The sequence below is a fragment of the Cervus elaphus genome, chromosome 2 (assembly GCF_910594005.1).
Source record: "Cervus elaphus chromosome 2, mCerEla1.1, whole genome shotgun sequence".
Lineage (NCBI taxonomy): Eukaryota > Metazoa > Chordata > Mammalia > Artiodactyla > Cervidae > Cervus > Cervus elaphus.
The window spans coordinates 45,595,303-45,613,664 of record NC_057816.1 but is presented as its reverse complement, the minus strand read 5'-3'; positions in this window follow the sequence as shown (position 1 = coordinate 45,613,664).

The window sequence follows — 18,362 nt, the reverse complement described above, 5'->3', positions numbered from 1 at the left end:
CAGAGAGCTGTTGAGATGCAGAAGTGTGTCTGGTCCCCCCGCTTAGCATGGACACCCTATGAGCTGAGTCCAGCTGTCAGTTAACTTAGTTTGCATTAGCAATAGGCACATATGATGTTATCTTCATCCATACCTGTTTCAGATGAACCGGAGTCTTGTTTTTCACTTGCCTACAGCTTTGATCCTTCAAATACTACTATCCAACTTTGTGCTTACATAGTGTGTTAATTAACCTCATTCTTACAACTGGGTAAGGCAAGCAGGATAGACACTATCACCATTTTTCACAATGGGAAGTTGTGGTGATTTGAAATGGTGCCATTTTACTTAATGTTTAATATCTGTACTGTTCTGTGTTGTTTCTGCTGCCCGCTGTCTACATAGCTATTGTCTGTGTGACTACTTTGCTTTGAAGGTTGATCCTAAATCCTTATAAGCCTAGAAAATAGGTATTGTTGGCCTTGATGTGCTTTTGTCGAGGCCAAAATGGATCAATCAAAATAGCTCTTTAAACTTATCCCCAAACAATTTTTCTTTTGGTCTGGGATCACAATTTTATTTTCTTGTCTATCTTTCTCATTAAGAGAAATTGTGAGCTTAGGAGGAAAAATAACTTTGGATAATAAGTCAGAAAAAAATGAAATGACTGTTGACTGAGGGCTGACCTCACGCTGATACTCTGTGGGGCATAGTCTTTCAGGCTTTGAAAATGGTACAACTTACTGAGGTTCTTAAAAAGTAATCCTTCACATGACTCTGCTGGCTGTGTCTGGAGCCAGATCAAAGTTCTATTTGGCTTGTGATAGAGCCTCCTGGGGAAGGGGTCAGTACTTTGGCCTGCGTTTGTATTCTGCTCCATCACTGATTTATGTGTGACAGGTGAAATTGTTCAGTCTTTGTGCCTGAGTATCCTCATTCACAAGGTGAGGCTTGTAATAATACCTATCATAGGATTGAGAGCCTCCAGGAGATAGTATATCTCAGTTATGTAAAATAACAACCAGATACTCAGTACACATCAACTATATTATTGCCGATTTTCCCTTAGTCTGGCTGCTTGGAAAATATATACATTTTTAAACTTTTTTCTGAGCTTTTGATGGTAAATTCTAAGCTTTTTAAATTAAGGGGGCTAGTGTTCATGCTTTTGTAGGAATAAGTAATATTAGAGACAAGTCACTAGATGAATAAAGGAGTAGAAACCCAAAACTATGATCACAGTTTTGTGCAGCAAAGAGTGGATTTTAGGCTAATTAAGATTGTCTTGTTACTTATTAACTATGTGTTCTTGGCTAATTAAATAACATTTTGACTATATATCTCTGTAAGATGGAAATAATAACACTTCATCTCATCTTTGGTTGCTGTAGTGCTCAGAAATCATATTCAAGAAATGGTTCTGTGAGTGTCAAATTGTAAGAAGGTTGTTTATTATAATTCATGTTTAGATGAAACTTCAGGGTTTTTAAGTGAAGAAATCTGCTTTCAAGAGCTGTTAAATGAGCCACATAAGTTCTGACCTAGAGACTCTACTTCCTAAACTGCATGAGAACCTAAGTGTCTCTAATGACTCACTGAAATATTAATACATTAATTTCTTGATTATAAATGAGTCACAAGCCATTTTATATTTGTTTTAATGTTTTAAAGTTACAAGCTGTTTTCATGTTTGTAATCTAGAATACAGCTGTTGTTCAGTCGCTCAGTTGCGCCCAACTCTTTGTGACCCCATGGACTGCAGCACGCCAGGCTTCCCTGTCCATCACCAACTCCCGGAGCTTACTCAAACTCTTGTCCACTGAGTCGGTGATGCCATCCAACCATCTCATCCTCTGTCGTCCCCTTCTCCTCCTGCCTTCAGTCTTTCCCAGCATCAGGGTCTTTTCCAATGAGTCAGTTCTTTGTGTCGGGTGACCAAAGTATTGGAGCTTCAGCTTTAGCATCAGTCCTTCCAATGAATTTCCAATGAAGGAAATCAGTGTTGATACATTCAGAGTGCCATTTTCAGTTTCTGCCTGGCTCCTGTGACATCTGCAACACGTAACTAGAAAGGCCAGCAGTCTGTGGTGGTGGTGTTTCTTCCTCCCTCCCTCCCTTCATTCTTGCCTTTTTTTCCCTCTTTCCTTTCTTGCTTTCTCTTAATGAGTAGCACTGAATAGCTCAGAGGATGATTATTCCACTTTGAGGCTTTTCAGAAATTAACTTTCAATATTTCCATTTGGAAAATCAGCTCATCCATTAACTATTTCTTTCAAAATATCTGCTATGCTGTATACTGATGGGGATAAAATGAAAGCATAAGATATTTATGCTCGAGAATTTGAGGCAGCTGGCAGTACAGAATATTCTCACAACATTTATTTGACATTTTTTAAAGATTATACATTGTTTTTGATGTGCACTATTTCACTATCATCATGATATTACCTATTAATAATATTGCTACCATACTTAATGAAACTCCAAGAAACAGGGACCTCCGATATATGATACCTAATGACAAAAGTAAGGAATGCAATAAAAATGGAAGAGCGGGATACTACGAAAAGGTATAATAGAGGGATCTATTGTAGTCTTTGAAAGGAGGAGGCTGGAGTGCTCATGGAAAGATTCGAGAAGGAATTAGCTTCAAGGTGATTTGCAGTGAAGCATATGGGGTTGGGCTGGGGGAACACTGGTGTTGGATGGGGGGAACATTGCAGACAGAAGAAAGTTCAGCAACCAGGAGGTGAGCATGCATTTGACATAGAGAACAGAAATCACCCTGTATAGCTAGAGTAGGGATGACAAAGGGGAAGGGTAGCCAGACCTTAAACTGGTGAAGCAGTCATGGGCCAGACCATGAAGAACGCTGTAAACATTGCAATGTGTTTTAGATTGTACCGTGATTGTGATGGGAAATCATTAAGAGGTTTTGAGCGGAAGGATGACTTGATTTTAAAATATCACTCTGGTTGTAAAATACATTGCTGTGTTTAGTCACTAAGTTGTGCTTGACTCTTTGTGACCCCATGGACTGTAGCCCAGCAGGCTCCTCTGTGGGATTCTCCAGGCAAGAGTACTAGAGTGGGCTGCCATTTTCTTTAGCAGGGGATCTTCCCCACCCAGGGATCGAACCCACGTTTCCTGCTTAGCAAGCAAATTCTTTACCACTGAGCTGCCTGGGAAGCCCTATAAACTATGTATGTGCTGGTTTGATATTGGAGGGCCAAATGAGCAGAGCTCTATCAATTTCAGGTAGGAGCTGACCTTTGAATTGGCGAAATGGAGGAGCTAAGAATTTCAAGTTGGATAATAGAGAATATAGAATTCTAAGTAAGAGAAATTCCATGTGAAAAGGTATTAAAAGGGGGGCATCAGTTCAGTGCTGCTTCCAAGGACCAAGGTATACTGTGACTAAGGGTTTATAGTGATCCATCTGTTTCTGGCCTTGGCAGGTGACAGTTCTAGGATCATATGAACAGTAAGGCAGTGGGTTAGGGTTAGTATGAAGTACTTCTTGTATTTCTTGGCATTAGAATAGCAGTGTAATGGCCTTGATCTTGAAAATGGGATCTATCAGATACTTTGCTTTAGGAAGCTTAGGATAAAAGGTTGGCAGAATAGGGCAAAATAATACAAGCATTTTAATAATAAAAAGAGACAATAGAGACCTAGAAATAGTGGAAAGATTTTTAAATTAGATTCAAGATACCGAAGCCACAAGTAAAGAGTGTTCAGTTGAACTACATTAAAATTAGGAGTTTATGTCCAGCAAAAGTTTTCATTAATGAGTCCAAAGAAAAGTCACTCAGTGGGAAAATATATTTATAACACATAAGCTGACAAAGGACTTGCATGCAGAATACATAAAGAATGGATATAAATCAATAAGGAGAAGGGCCAACTCAATACAAAAATAAGAGACTCTCTTCTTTTGCTAAATTGTTTTCATACATATCATTCCTCTGTAATGGTTCATTGTGTGACTTCTCCATAATTATCTAATATTGATGGATGTCTTGGTAATTTCCAGTATTGGACTATTAATAGCTCTATCAACATTCTTATATATATATATCTTTTTGCAGAGATAAGTACATGTTTATAAATTGTGCATCTAGTAGTGGAACTTCATAAAAAAGGGTTCATTGAATGTTTTAAAATTGCAAATATTATTTGTAAAGAGAGAAATAAAAATTAAGTCATATGAGCTTTCATTCTATACTAAAATTGAGAAGACCCAAATTACTATGAATGAAAAAAAAGTTGATGCAAAGATAATTGTCAGGAATGAAATTGGGATATTCTATTAGTGGGAGTTCAAATGGCTGCAATGATTTTGGAAATGAGCTTTGCATAATCTCCTAATGCTGATAGTACACATGTCTTTTGCTTCTGGCTGGGAGAGTGATTGGAAGGGGCACTATCGTAGTACTGGAGATACTCTGCTTCTTAGTAGTTAGTGGCTACAAAGGTATTCATTCTGTCTCAGTTCACTTAAGTATTTGTGTTTTATGTAATTTTCTGAATGTATTATACTTAAGCAATTTTAAAATATGAAAATAATTTGCCTTTTAAGAGAATTCTCCACAGTGTGCCATTCATTTGAGTTTCCAGATTATATGTAGCTTCTAACTTATAAACAGATGAGTTGGCTAGCTGGATCATACATTCCACAGCTGAAGTTTCCTCTATATTGGGATTTTGGCCAAAAGATTCCATGTTACAGAAAAACCCAAACCAACATTTTAGCCAACCAAATACCATATATCCCTTTGGAAGAATTAATGAAGGAATATGAAATACTAGCAACATTTGGGGAAAATCTAATAAAAATTATATCAACCCTTTGACATTACAGAGGCTAACCCCAAAACATTTAATTTATTTATTCTTAAGTGGCTTGATGCTTTTGAACTGTGGTATTGGAGAAGACTCTTGAGAGTCCCTTGGACTGCAAGGAGATCCAACCAGTCCATCCTAAAGGGGATCAGTCCTGGGTGTTCATTGGAAGGACTGATGCTGAAGCTGAAATGCCAGTACTTTGGCCACCTCATGCGAAGAGTTGACTCATTGGAAAAGACCCTGATGCTGGGAGGGATTGGGAGCAGGAGGAGAAAAGGACAACAGAGGATGAGATGATTGGATGGCATCACCGACTCAATGGACATGGGTTTGGGTGGACTCTGGGAGTTGGTGATGGTCAGGGAGGCCTGGCATGCTGCGATTCATAGCGTTGCAAAGAGTCGGACACGACTAAGCAGCTGAACTGAACTGAAGTGGATCAATACTAGTCAGTTTACATATACTGGACTTGTTATTTATTTCAGACATCTTTAATAAAAATACGAAAATTATTATTCCATTTATTGGTAGGCAGGATTTTTTTCAGAAGTGATTTCCATAAATGAAAAAAAGGAAACTTGTTTTGACTAGTGTGAACACTGCAAATTTGGGAATTAGATAATCTAAATGGCAGCCCAATCCGGTATTCTTGCCTAGGAAATCCCATAAACAGAGGAGCCTGGAGGGCTACAGTCCAAAGGGCTACAAAGAGTCGGACATGACTGAGCACACACACCCCACACACACAAACACACACCCACAGTTTGTCTAATTTAAAAATTCCATAATTACTTCTTATGATACTGGAAAGTGAGGCAGCTAAATGTATATGAAAAGTGTAAAGTAATGGTAAAATAATCCTTTTGTTATCAAGAGATGGATCACCAAACAAAAGCAAGGAAAATCATGTAATTTGCAAGCAATATTTCCATGAACATAATTGGAAAACTGAATGCATGTCAATTCATTTAGCAAATTCCTTCTTAAAACTGTAAAGTCCATACATTTTCAGAAATTTCGAAGTATCCTGAAAAAAACTTAACAAAGTTTGCATACATTTCAGGAAAACTCTTGCTTAACCTGCAGGAAAATTCCTCTAGGTTAGCACGATGAGAAGTGAAAAACAAAAACAAAAACAAAAACAAAAACAAAAAAATACTGTGAAACAAAGAAACTAACAGAAAGTGAAGAGTTAGACAAAATCCTTGCATACCACATGATCTTCTGTCGCTTTATTGCAGTCTTTAATCACTTTTCCCTGAGGCATCTTAACTGGTGGCCCTGCCTTTCGCGTTAACATTCACACTCAAGGAGCCTCTTCTTAGTCTCCTGTTGTGTGAGTGACAGTTAGCTTGAAAAAGAAAGAATAACAGAGCTAAAGCAGAGAAGATAAACATGAAAAAAGGAGTCACTGGGATCTCATTTATTTCACTTTATAGTAAAGAGCACATTTTAAACAGTTTCAGGAAACAACTAAAAATTTAACCAACTGGATGTGAAATATAAACTGACAAGTTCCCCCTCCTCACTTTTACAACAGTGGCCAAATCATAAATTTTACTCATGACTGAATAACAACAGGTATTCATTTTCTGTATCTGTGTGTGGGGGGCGGGGAAGGGGTTAATTTATTAGTTGGTAAATTTCAAGAAAGTGGGAATCATGTCTTACTTGTCATTCTTTAATCTCTACAATCTGGTTAACAGTGATTTGCCCATCATAGACTCTCAATAATTACATCTAATCACATCTAGTCTATGAACACTGAATTCTAGTTGTTTGTTCCAAGAAAGGATGATTATTAGTTGAAGTGTGATTCTGATTATACCTTTATTAGGAGGGATCATGTGCTTCAGTAGATGCTCCAGACAAAAAAGAAAAAGAAAAAAGTAATGAGTAGACTATTTGGCTGAGTTTGTGACAAATGAAATTCAAGGAAACTTGTAGAAATCTGAGCATTTTAATCTGTTGTGGCGGTGCTAGTGATAAAGAACACATCTGCCAGTAAAGGAGACAAAAGAGTTGCAGATTTGATCCCTGAACCAGGAAGGTCCCCTGGAGGAGGGCATGGAAACCCACTCCAGTGTTCTTGTCTGGGAAATCTCATGGACACAGGAGCCTGGTGGGTGACAGTCCATGGGGTCGCAGAAGAGTCGGCCACGACTGAAGCGACTCAGAATGCACACACCAGCAGACTTTATCAATGCATGTGCTCTTAATGAAAATAAGGATACCTGGGCAATTAATAGAAACAGAGCTATTAATGGTTCTTATTTGCTTAGAATATTAGATTTTGGAGTTGACTCATAATTTAAATGGACACATTATGTACAGTATTCATACCTGTCTTCACAATATTTATTCTGATATTAATTAGGTTGACACCTAGGTTCTCATCTAAAACTAACTTCAGAACCCTCAAAAGTGTTGTAAGTATTACTTACCAGAGAACCACTTCAGAGCCTCTTCTCTATGTGACACATATACAGGTGCTGGAGTTTTAATATAAATCCATCAGAAGCAATTCCTGCCTTGCATGGTCTTAGAGTGTAGCTTGAAACATGTAGAATACAGTATAGTTTAAAATATGGAATACAGAACAATGTGAACATTTTAGTATAACCATGACAAGTATGAATGAGCAATCCTGATAAACATCCAGCTTCTTTCATATGTGTTCTTAATATTATCATGCAATTTACAAAACATTAAAATCCAAATGATCTGCATATTGTGTTTAGCTCTGGCTGTTGCTAATGTCTGTTGATGCCCAAGAAATGGTGAATGGTACTGAAACTTAATCTCCTATTAAGATCAATTTGCGATATGAGTGAGACAAGTTGAAGTCAGAGAAAGAAATAACATTTTTTAGGAATCCTCCAGTGAACTGAAAGGAAAAGGAATTAAAACTCAAAGAAGATGATCTGTGAACAAATGGTGTGTTTTATTCCCAGATAAAAACATGCTGTAATTATACAATTGTGGTTAACTCAACACACAACTCGACATATACATACATATATATTATTCCCTGTTCTCTGACTGGAATATCTATGTGGGTGCCTGTTAAGTCACTTCAGTTGTGTTTGACTCTTTGTGACCCCATGAACTGTAGCCCTCCAGGCTCCTCGGTCCATAGGGATTCTCCAGGCATGAATACTGGAATGGGCTGCTTTGACCTCTTCTAGAGGGTCTTCTCAGAGAAGGCAATGGCAACCCCACTCCAGTACTCTTGCCTGGAAAACCCCATGGACGGAGGAGCCTGGTAGGCTGCAGTCCATGGGGTTGAGAAGAGTCGGACATGACTGAGCATCACTTTTCACTTTCATGCATTGAAGGAAATGGCAACCCACTCCAGTGTTCTTGCCTGAAGAATCCCAGGGACGGTGGAGCCTGGTGGGCTGCCGTCTATGGGGTCGCACAGAGTCGGACATGACTGAAGTGACTTAGCAGCAGAGGGTCTTCTGGACCTGGGCGTCTTCTGGACCTAGGGATCCAATCGGCCTCTCTTAAGTCTCCTGGATTGGTAAGAGAGTTCTTTACCACTAGCACTGCCTGGGAAACGAATACCTGTAATGCAATAAAAAACATAATGCACTTATTTTATTGTTTCCTTGATTCGTATACATTGCAGATGTTTCCATGAGTTAGAAAAGACAATGTAGCTTATTTCCAAAGGAACATGTACAGTAGTTTTTTATGTGACAATCATAAAACGTAGCATTATAAAACTGTTAATTTGTTTTCATTTTCTATTCAGTTTACTATTTAGTTGATTATTTAATTCTTCCAAGTAACTGAATGATCACCTAATGTCTAGAGGTAGATTTAGAAGGAAGTATCTTCCTGTCTACTCATATGAGTAGAAAAAAGTAAAGCTAAAATAGCTTTGTCTCAATGAGGAGGAACATGGGCACCCCTAGCCCAGGCAGAGTTTGAGATATAGAGATTACTGTTCCTGGTAAAGTGAGATGCATGGAGAAGGGGTTTGCCTATGTTCTGGTGGTGAGATCTGCCACCTTGTTCATGTAAAGCAAAGATGGAAGTTCTTTTCAGAGTTTCTAGCACTGTAGCAGCATAAAAAACCAAAGTACATATCTGACAATTTCAGAAAGTCTCAGGGACCATAGAACAAATTTTTTTTAACATAGTCAACTCTTTTTGGGAATAGTGTGCAATTATGGACTGTCTCTCTTCCCCATGCTTATACAAGCCATTGATATTTCTAAAAGTTATTCCTAAGAGCCAATCACTTCTTAAAAGTTAAAATATAGCTGTTGTGCCTACATTCCACCACCCGCACCATCATGAAGGAGCACTACCTTGATTATTAATGCAGGTGCAAAAGACATCACCTATCTGGGGAACTAATCCACGAGGTCCATAACTGCTAACCATTGCTGATTTTTTTCTACTTCTTTGGATTTCTTTACAGTACGTATCTGGAAATGATTCAGAGCTGGCATGCAGGTACTATCAACTGAATTGCATTTACTGAAGATTCATTTCTCGCAATTGCAAAATGAAGCCTTTGAGAAAATGATAATGGATTTGGGATAATTTAGCCTACTAAGGAGAAGGCCTGCTCTTAAAATATTTTCATAATATTTTGTCCTATTTATACATCCATGATTTCCCATTTACTTGCAAAGGAATAAAACCTATTAAGAAAATGTTGGTAACAGTTGATCCAGGAAACAAATTACCAGTAAATCAAGGCATTTGTTGGGAAGTCCCTGGTTCCATGAAATAGAATTATTCCCAGGATCTCTATCAACTTACCTTGCTGAAGTTTTACCTTTGATAAATACCTGATGATCACATATGTGCATATACTGAGTGAGTCTGATTAGAGAAATACTTTCTAAATAATAGCCCTTCAGTTTGTAAAAGCCTCAATTTAATTTTCTACAGTCCATGCTTCAAAGGCCTCCTTTGTACCCCCACAGATCTTGAATGATGCCTTGCACAGAGCAATGGTCAAGAAACATTTCTTGAACAATATCTCACTTCTCCTGAAAATGAAAGCAAAAATTTGATGTCTAAGTTATCAGGACTTCAAATAGAGGCAACATGGAATATCATCATCAAAGTAGAGTTACTACCAATAATGTTTTCTTTTAATTGTTCATAGTTTTCTCATTGATTATTATATAGATCTGCTTTGTGGAGAGATTTGTGATCCTTGATAATTCACAAAAAAATTTAACATTGAATATTTCCTAGCACTTCCCTTGTTTTCTTCCATACAAAGATTTTTCTCTTTTGGCATCTAAAATGTTATAAATCTATCGGAGTTGAAAGGGGTATGAAATTTTTATACACAAATGTTCTGTTCCTGCTATATTCTCTATAGTGGAGAGAACTTGGCATGAATAGAAGCCAGGACTGCCAGTGCTCATAGGGAATGATACTGTCAGTGAGGGCTTATGTTGGTTTTCTTTCATGGGTTCATGGACTTTGCTATCTGTTATGTGAGTTCAAACTCTTGATGAGATTTGCATGTCCTAAGTGCCCCCAAAAAATCAGATGCTGCAAATTATTAAAAAACTTCCTGAAGAATATATTTTCAAGCCATATATCAGTACATGTTAATTAAATAAAAATATTTTGTCATTAAGATTTTAATCTTGTGTTTTGCAACCATAAAGTTTGACTCTCTAGAACAATTATTAGTATGGACACCTGAGAGTAGACATAGAATTTACCTAGTTAAAAGAGCTCAAAAAAAAAATTTAGTAGCCTAAAGTATCTGTTTCTTGGGCTGAAGTATAACTTGGGTTTTGCATTTGCAATGTTAGATTCATTTTTGTGGGCAAGAAAAACATGTTTTCATAAGTAAACCTGGAATTTCAGTGGAGGGTGATTTTCCTTTGTCTTTCTTTTTTCCCCATAAAAAGGCAGGTATATCTCCCGTTGAGTCACAATTTCACATGAGCAATGTCAAAGCAGTCTGGTTTCTGCTGAAAATACCATGTCAAGACTTGCCACATTCCTTGTCTGGTTTATGGCATGATAATATGAACTATGCTTCTGGTATCTTTGAATTTCTCTGCTCAGCTCCTGATGATGCTAGATAATATACTGAGTTGACTGTATTGTTGAGTAGCCTAGATCAGGAGAGTAACCAGACAATCTACCTTATCCTAAGTAGCAGATGGGATTACTGTGGCTATTTGATATTGGAATTTGGTAACCTGGTTCGGTAGCTCAGATTAAGTAATTTGGCCTCTAGACCCATTTCCAGCAAAGACTTTGGCAGAGTGCCTTGTAATAAATTGAAAGGAGCTACAACTCCTCCGTATTTCCATACCCTGTCATGTTTTTTTACCCAGTTACCTCAGTGTTAAGGGAAGGTGTATAAGCATTGTTGCCTCATTTGTCAAATTTCAGGGAAAAGGAACTTTCATACTATATCCACCTGTACCACTTGCCCTTTGCAGCCAGTTGAGGATCCAAATAACTTCACGAGGCAGTTCTGCTTGTGCTACATCCATTAAGCAACCACATCCCTGTAATATCAGAGCTCCCAGCCTCCACCAGCCAGATGCCCTGCTGTATGCTGCTTGCTTTGGGAATGAACCACTCACTTTATCTTACGGTGGCATAAATTGTATTCATACAGGCTTCCCTGCTAATAGATGATAAGCTGTATTCCAGAAGAATTGCTGACATAGTAGGCTTGTGGAATGGGATGAGTTGTATGAGTGGCATAACAACCTGAGAGATATAATAGAAACATCTATGATCTGAGGAGCAGTAGACCAGGAGTCTGCCCTCAAATAAGCCCTTTGAGGAGGAGCAGCATGGCTAGTAACTATCTAAGATTTACAATACACCATGCTTGGAGCTAAGCACTTTTAATACAATATTCTGATTAATCCTTACAGCATAAGGTATATGCTGTCATTCTCATTTTACAAATGAAAAATAGGAAACTTGCTGTTCAGTTGCTCAGTTATATCCCACTCTTTGTGACCCCATGGACTGCAGCACTCCAGGCTTTCCTGTTCTTCACATCTCCTGGAGTTTGGTTAAACTCATATCCATAGAATCAGTGATGCCATCCAACCATCTAATTCTCTATCATCCCCTTCTTCTCCTGCCTTCAATCTTTCCAATGAGTCAGTTCTTCCCATCAAGTGACCAAAGTATTGGAGCTTCAGTTTCGGCTTTGCTTCTTTCTTCTATTTCTTTGGATATTTTCTGTATATAATCCAGAGTTAATTTAAAGGCATTCAATTCCAATCAACTGAATAGTGTTTATTAAAGACTCATTTCAAACAATTGCAACATAAAGCCTATGGGAAAATGATAAAGGATTTGGAATGATATCACTCACTGAAGAGAATGTGTGCTCTTTAAACGTTCTGATATTTATTTTGTCCTTTTTATGCACTAGTAATTTCTCATTTACTTCATAGAAATGTAGCATATTAAGACGTTTCAGTAACTTCTTTCTCTGTCTAGAGTGGTTTTATGTTAATGTTTTTCAAATAGATACAGGTTTAATGCCCAGCTATTCTCCATTTCTATTGCTGACAGAATAAAAGGAAATAGACTTAAAATTATACCATGAGTATTTAGATTACATATAAAAAAGAGGACTTCCCTGGTAACTCAGTGGTAAAGAATCCACCTGCAAGAGATGCAGCTTCAATTCTTGGATCGGGAAGAATCCCTGGGAGCAGGAAATGGCAACCCACTCCAGTATTGCTGCCTGGGAATTCCTGTGGACAGAGGAGCCTGCAGAAGGGGTCAGACACGACTTAGCGACTAAACAAAAACAGCCAGAATAGACATCTTGAAAGTGAGATTGGTGAAAAAGTCGACTGGTAGATTGATGGTGGCAATGCGGTGACCCTTTTGAAGTCCATGCAGTCAGACAGTGCGGCCGTGGGCCCATGACATTGAACAGTTTGGTCGGCCTCGAGGTTCTCGGCTCCTATGGGCTCTCTACACAGGTCAGATGGGCCCTCGAAGAAACGATGGACAGCTCACCTGTGGCATGTCTACTTTGTAGCCTGTACTCAGCAAAAGGGAAATCATGGTGAACAAGATAGACTTAGTTCTTGCCTTCATAAAGCTGACGGCACAGTGGGGCAATCAGGTGGAAATAATCATTTTCCATAAAATTTTGCAATAATTGAAGACAAATTATATAAAATAGTAAAAGTTGGTTGTTATCACCATATTTTTAGTTACAACCATAATCAAATAAGTTCTTCATGACTGACCAATGATGTGTTTCCATCAAGAGGCTTCTATGTCAGGTCAGAAGAAACTTCACACTTTTTGGAGCATCACAAGTCATATAATTAGGATTTGGAAATCTCTCCAGTTCTGACTTTATAATTATAAAATGCTCTTACATTGGCAAGGGTGGAGAGAGGATAGCCCATGTCAAAATGAACTTGCCCCTTGACCTATTTTGGCAAGGCAAAGACATATTGCTTAAGAGAATATTATTTTGAAAGACTGCCCTCTGTATGATACAATCAATATTGTTTAATTAAAGGATGATACTATTGATTCTAATTAGCCAAAACTGCCTACTTCATTAGTCTGAGGTTTATATGTGTTTCTAGATACGGGCTGATTTAGTGAATGCAATCCTACTCTGAATGTATGGGATAGAGATGCTTATTTAAAAAATGCTAACTCTGGTGCTCCAGCTTTGGGTCGTCTTTGCTCTTGATGAATGAACAATTTTGCTTGTATATAAGTTATTTTAAAATAATAGATTATGTAAGCATTCGTTCTAAATGTGCAAACATTGGATTTTGGAAAATTGAATTATTAAATGCTGGAACAATTTGATTACTCAAAAATTGGTACCACCATCAATGCTAGATTCTAATATACTTTTGAATGAATACTTTTCATTCTAAATGATCTGTCAAAAGCCTTGTTTATATTTCCGTGGCCTACCATTTGTTAAACACAAGGTCTTAGAGTATATTGGATCAGCTTGTCTATTTTGGGGAATATATGTAGGGATATATTTAGATAGTAAAACACAAGGGTCTTTCTTATCTGCTTTTAATCAGTGAAATGAAGACTAATAGGGATAGTCATATGCTGGGAATAAAAGACAACACAGTATCTCTGTTGTCCCTATATGGTAGAAATATGAAAATGAGGGAGAAAAGAAGTATTAGCTTGCACTGAACATCTGCTTTCTACCAGGAATAGTGCTTAGCACTTTGTGAACATGATCTCATTTAATCCTCATAAAATCCAGGATTAGAGGTTGAAGTTATCCCCATTTTGTATTTATAAAATAAACACTACGGGTTTGGAGTTTAAGTTTCCCAATATTGTATGGTTATTAAATTATAATTTAAAATGATAACCTGCTGACTCTAGGTAACTGCTTTTCTTTTTCTTTTTAAGAGAATGGTATTCAAAACAAGTTAAAAATCAAAGGGTATAGGGTTTTTTGTTTGTTTGTTTGTTTTTTTGAATCTAGCCAAGAAAGAGAACCATGAATGGGACTACTGAATCTCCTTGTGTATGGATATATGTTTATCATTTATGAATGCCTAATATGGAATCATGATTGCCAGGAGAAATATCCATAACCTCAGATATGCAGATGACACCACCCTTATGGCAGAAAGTGAAGAAGAACTAAAGAGCCTCTTGATGAAAGTGAAAGAGGAGAGTGAAAAAGTTGGCTTAAAGCTCAACATTCATATCATGGCATCTGGTCCCATCACTTCATGGCAAATAGATGGGGAAATAGTGGACACAGTGGCTGACTTTATTTTTTGGGGCTCCAAAATCACTGCAGATGGTGACTGCAGCCATGAAATTAAAAGACACTTACTCCTTGGAAGGAAAGTTATGACCAATCTAGACAGCATATTTAAAAGCAGAGACATTACTTAGTCAACAAAGGTCCGTCTAGTCAAGGCTATGGTTTTTCCAGTGGTCATATATGGATGTGAGAGTTGGACTATAAAGAAAGCTGAGTGCCAAAGAATTGATGCTTTTGAACTGTAGTGTTGGAGAAGACTCTTGAGAGTTCCTTGGACCGCAAGGAGACAGATCAGTCCTGGGTGTTCATTGGAAGGACTGATGCTAATGCTGAAGCTCCAATACTCTGGTCACCTGATGCGAAGAGCTGACTCATTGGAAAAGACCCTGATGCTGGGAAAGATTGAGGGCAGGAGGAGAAGAGGATGACAGAGGATGAGATGGTTGGATGGCATCACCGAATCAATGGACATGGGTTTGGGTGGACTCTGGGAGTTGGTGATGGACAGGGAGGCCTGGTGTGCTGCAGTCCATGGGGTCGTGAAGAGTGGGACACGACTGAGAGACTGAAATGAACTGAACTGAACTGAATATGGGCTCCCCTGGAGGCTCAGACGTAAAGAATCTGCCTACAATGCGGGAGACCCGGCTTCGATCCCTGGGTGGGGAAGATCCCCTGGAGAAGGAAATGGCATCCCACTCCAGTACTCTTGCCTAGAAAATCCTATCGATGGAGGAGCCTGGTGAGCTACAGTCCATGGGGCTGCAAAGTGTCGGACATGCCTGAGTGACTTCACTTCACTAATATTGCCTTAAATAGCTGTTTTTTTAAGGACTAGCTTGTTAGGTGCTGTTCAAAATGTCTTATGTATTCTAATTATTTTATTCCTCATAAATATATAATATTAATAAATATTATCATTATCATCACTTTAAAGAAGAAAAAAATAAGAGAAAGTGAAGTGATTTATTTTTATATTTTACACCTAGGAAAGCCAAGAGATTCTAGTTTAAAGCTATGTGAACCAATAAAAAAATTTCCAATTCTAATGAACTCAAGAATATATAAAATTCAAAGCTATTTTTCAATTAAGGAAAAAGCAGGAAAAAGACATGAAAAAATATATCCATATTAGTAACAAAGACTATGTACATTTAAGAATAATAAAATGAAAAAAGATACAGGATATAAATTAAGTCTTTTATTGAGAAACAATAAAGCAATGCCTTATGGGTTTTTTTTTCATTTATTTTTATTAGTTGGAGGCTAATTACTTCACAACATTGCAGTGGGTTTTGTCATACATTGACATGAATCAGCCGTGGATTTACATGTATTCCCCATCCCGATCCCCCCTCCCACCTCCCTCTCCACCCGATTCCTCTGGGTCTTCCCAGTGCACCAGGCCCGAGCACTTGTCTCATGCATCCCACCTGGGCTGGTGATCCATTTCACCCTAGATAATATACATGTTTCGATGTTGTTCTCTCAAAACATCCTACCCTCGCCTTCTCCCACAGAGTCCAAAAGTCTGTTCTATACATCTGTGTCTCTTTTTCTGTTTTGCATATAGGGTTATCATTACCATCTTTCTAAATTCCATATATATGTATTAGTATACTGTATTGGTCTTTATCTTTCTGGCTTACTTCACTCTGTATAATGGGCTCCAGTTTCATCCATCTCATTAGAACTGATTCAAATGAATTCTTTTTAATGGCTGAGTAATATTCCATGGTGTATATGTACCACAGCTTCCTTATCCATTCGTCTGCTGATGGGCACCTGGGTTGCTTCCATGTCCTGGCTATTATAAACAGTGCTGCAATGAACATTGGGGTGCACGTGTCTCTTTCAGATCTGGTTTCCTCAGTGTGTATGCCCAGAAGTGGGATTGCTGGGTCATATGGCAGTTCTATTTCCAGTTTTTTAAGAAATCGCCACAGTGTTTTCCATAGCGGCTGTACTAGTTTGCATTCCCACCAACAGTGTAAGAGGGTTCCCTTTTCTCCACACCCTCTCCAGCATTTATTGCTTGTAGACTTTTGGATAGCAGCCATCCTGACTGGCGTGTAATGGTACCTCATTGTGGTTTTGATTTGCATTTCTCTGATAATGAGTGATGTTTTGAATGGAGATATTAAAAATTAATTTTCAAAAAAATTAATATATTAATTCAGTTATCTGCTAATTAGTAAATTAAGGGCTTTCTGGGTGACTCAGTGGTAAAGAATTCCCCTGCCAATGCAAGATATGCAAGTTCAGTCCCTGGGTTTGGAAGATCCCCTGGAGAAGGAAATGGCAATTCATTTCAGTATTCTTGCCTGGAAATCCTATGGAGAGAGGACCCTGCCAGTTTACAGTTGATGGGGTTGCAAAGAGTCAGAAATGACTTAGTGACTAAACAAGAGCAACAACAATTAGCAAATTGAAGATTTTCTTGGGAAGATACTTTATCTTTGAAATAGATAAAATGATTTTTAAAATGTGTATATAAAAATAAATGCCCAAGAAAAACAAAGAAAATTATAAAAAGTAGAAAGGAGAAATAGGAGGGGATTTGCTTTGCTTTGAAGAAGGGCATGGCAACCCACTCCAGTATTCTTGCCTGGAGACTCACATGGATAGAGGAGCCTGGCAGGCCACAGTTCACAGGGTTACAAAGAGTCTAACACAACTGAGTGACTAGCACTTTGCTTTGCTTAATACAGGAAACTTTTGTAAATGCACCATAGTAAAATTAATATTATAATGGCATGAAAGTCAGCAAAACAACAACAAAGTACAAAATAATACAACACAGTAGAGACTCTGGCAATAAATCTAATATAGTAGATTATTTAGTAAATGATTAACAGTTAAACTCAATGGGAAAAGGATGGTTCATTTAAGAAATGATTAACCATTATAAAAATAAAATTATATTCCTATTATCACTCCATGTGCAAAACTAAATTTGAAGTAGATTATGTATTTCCTTCTAACATAGTCATGTACATAATGCCAGGTTAGAAAAACATCTAAGATGTTACATGATGTACCCAATAATATAAATGATTTTATTGACCAAATAAGACATTCAAAATCTGTAATAAAATATGCTGATATAAGGAAGTATGATTTTTAAAGTTTCTATGGCAAAAGATAATATGAAAAAAACTGATAGACCACTGTTTGGAAAATATATTTGCAACATAGATGGCACATAAGTAACACTCTACCAAATTAGTAAAATGAGCAATATCTCAAGAAAATAGACAATTCAGAGAAAAGTGAAATTAAACACACATATACATATACATGTGTACACACGGCTCAGTGATGAAGAATCTGCCTGCCACCTCCTGAGTGCAGGAGATGCAGGAGATATGGGTTTGATTCCTGGGTAAGGAAGATTCCCTTGAGGAGGCAATGGCCACCTACTCTAGTATCTTGCCTGGGAAATCTTATGAGTAGAGGAGCCTGGTGGGCTTCAGTACATGAAATCGCAAACAGTGAGACATGACTGAGCACACACATGCACACACATATGTGTATATATACTTATATATGTGTGTATATACATATATAGTCAATGACAAACACTAGTATTCAGAGACATGCAAATTAATGCAAAAAGAGAAAAGGGCATCTAAAAATAATATTTCTCCCATATGAATAGATTTCTTCAAAATATGCAACTTTCTATTTTTAAAAAAGGGTTTTAAAATATTTGAAACTTAGAATCCTGAATGCAGTCCAGTGCTTGTACTGAAACAGAATTATGCTTTTC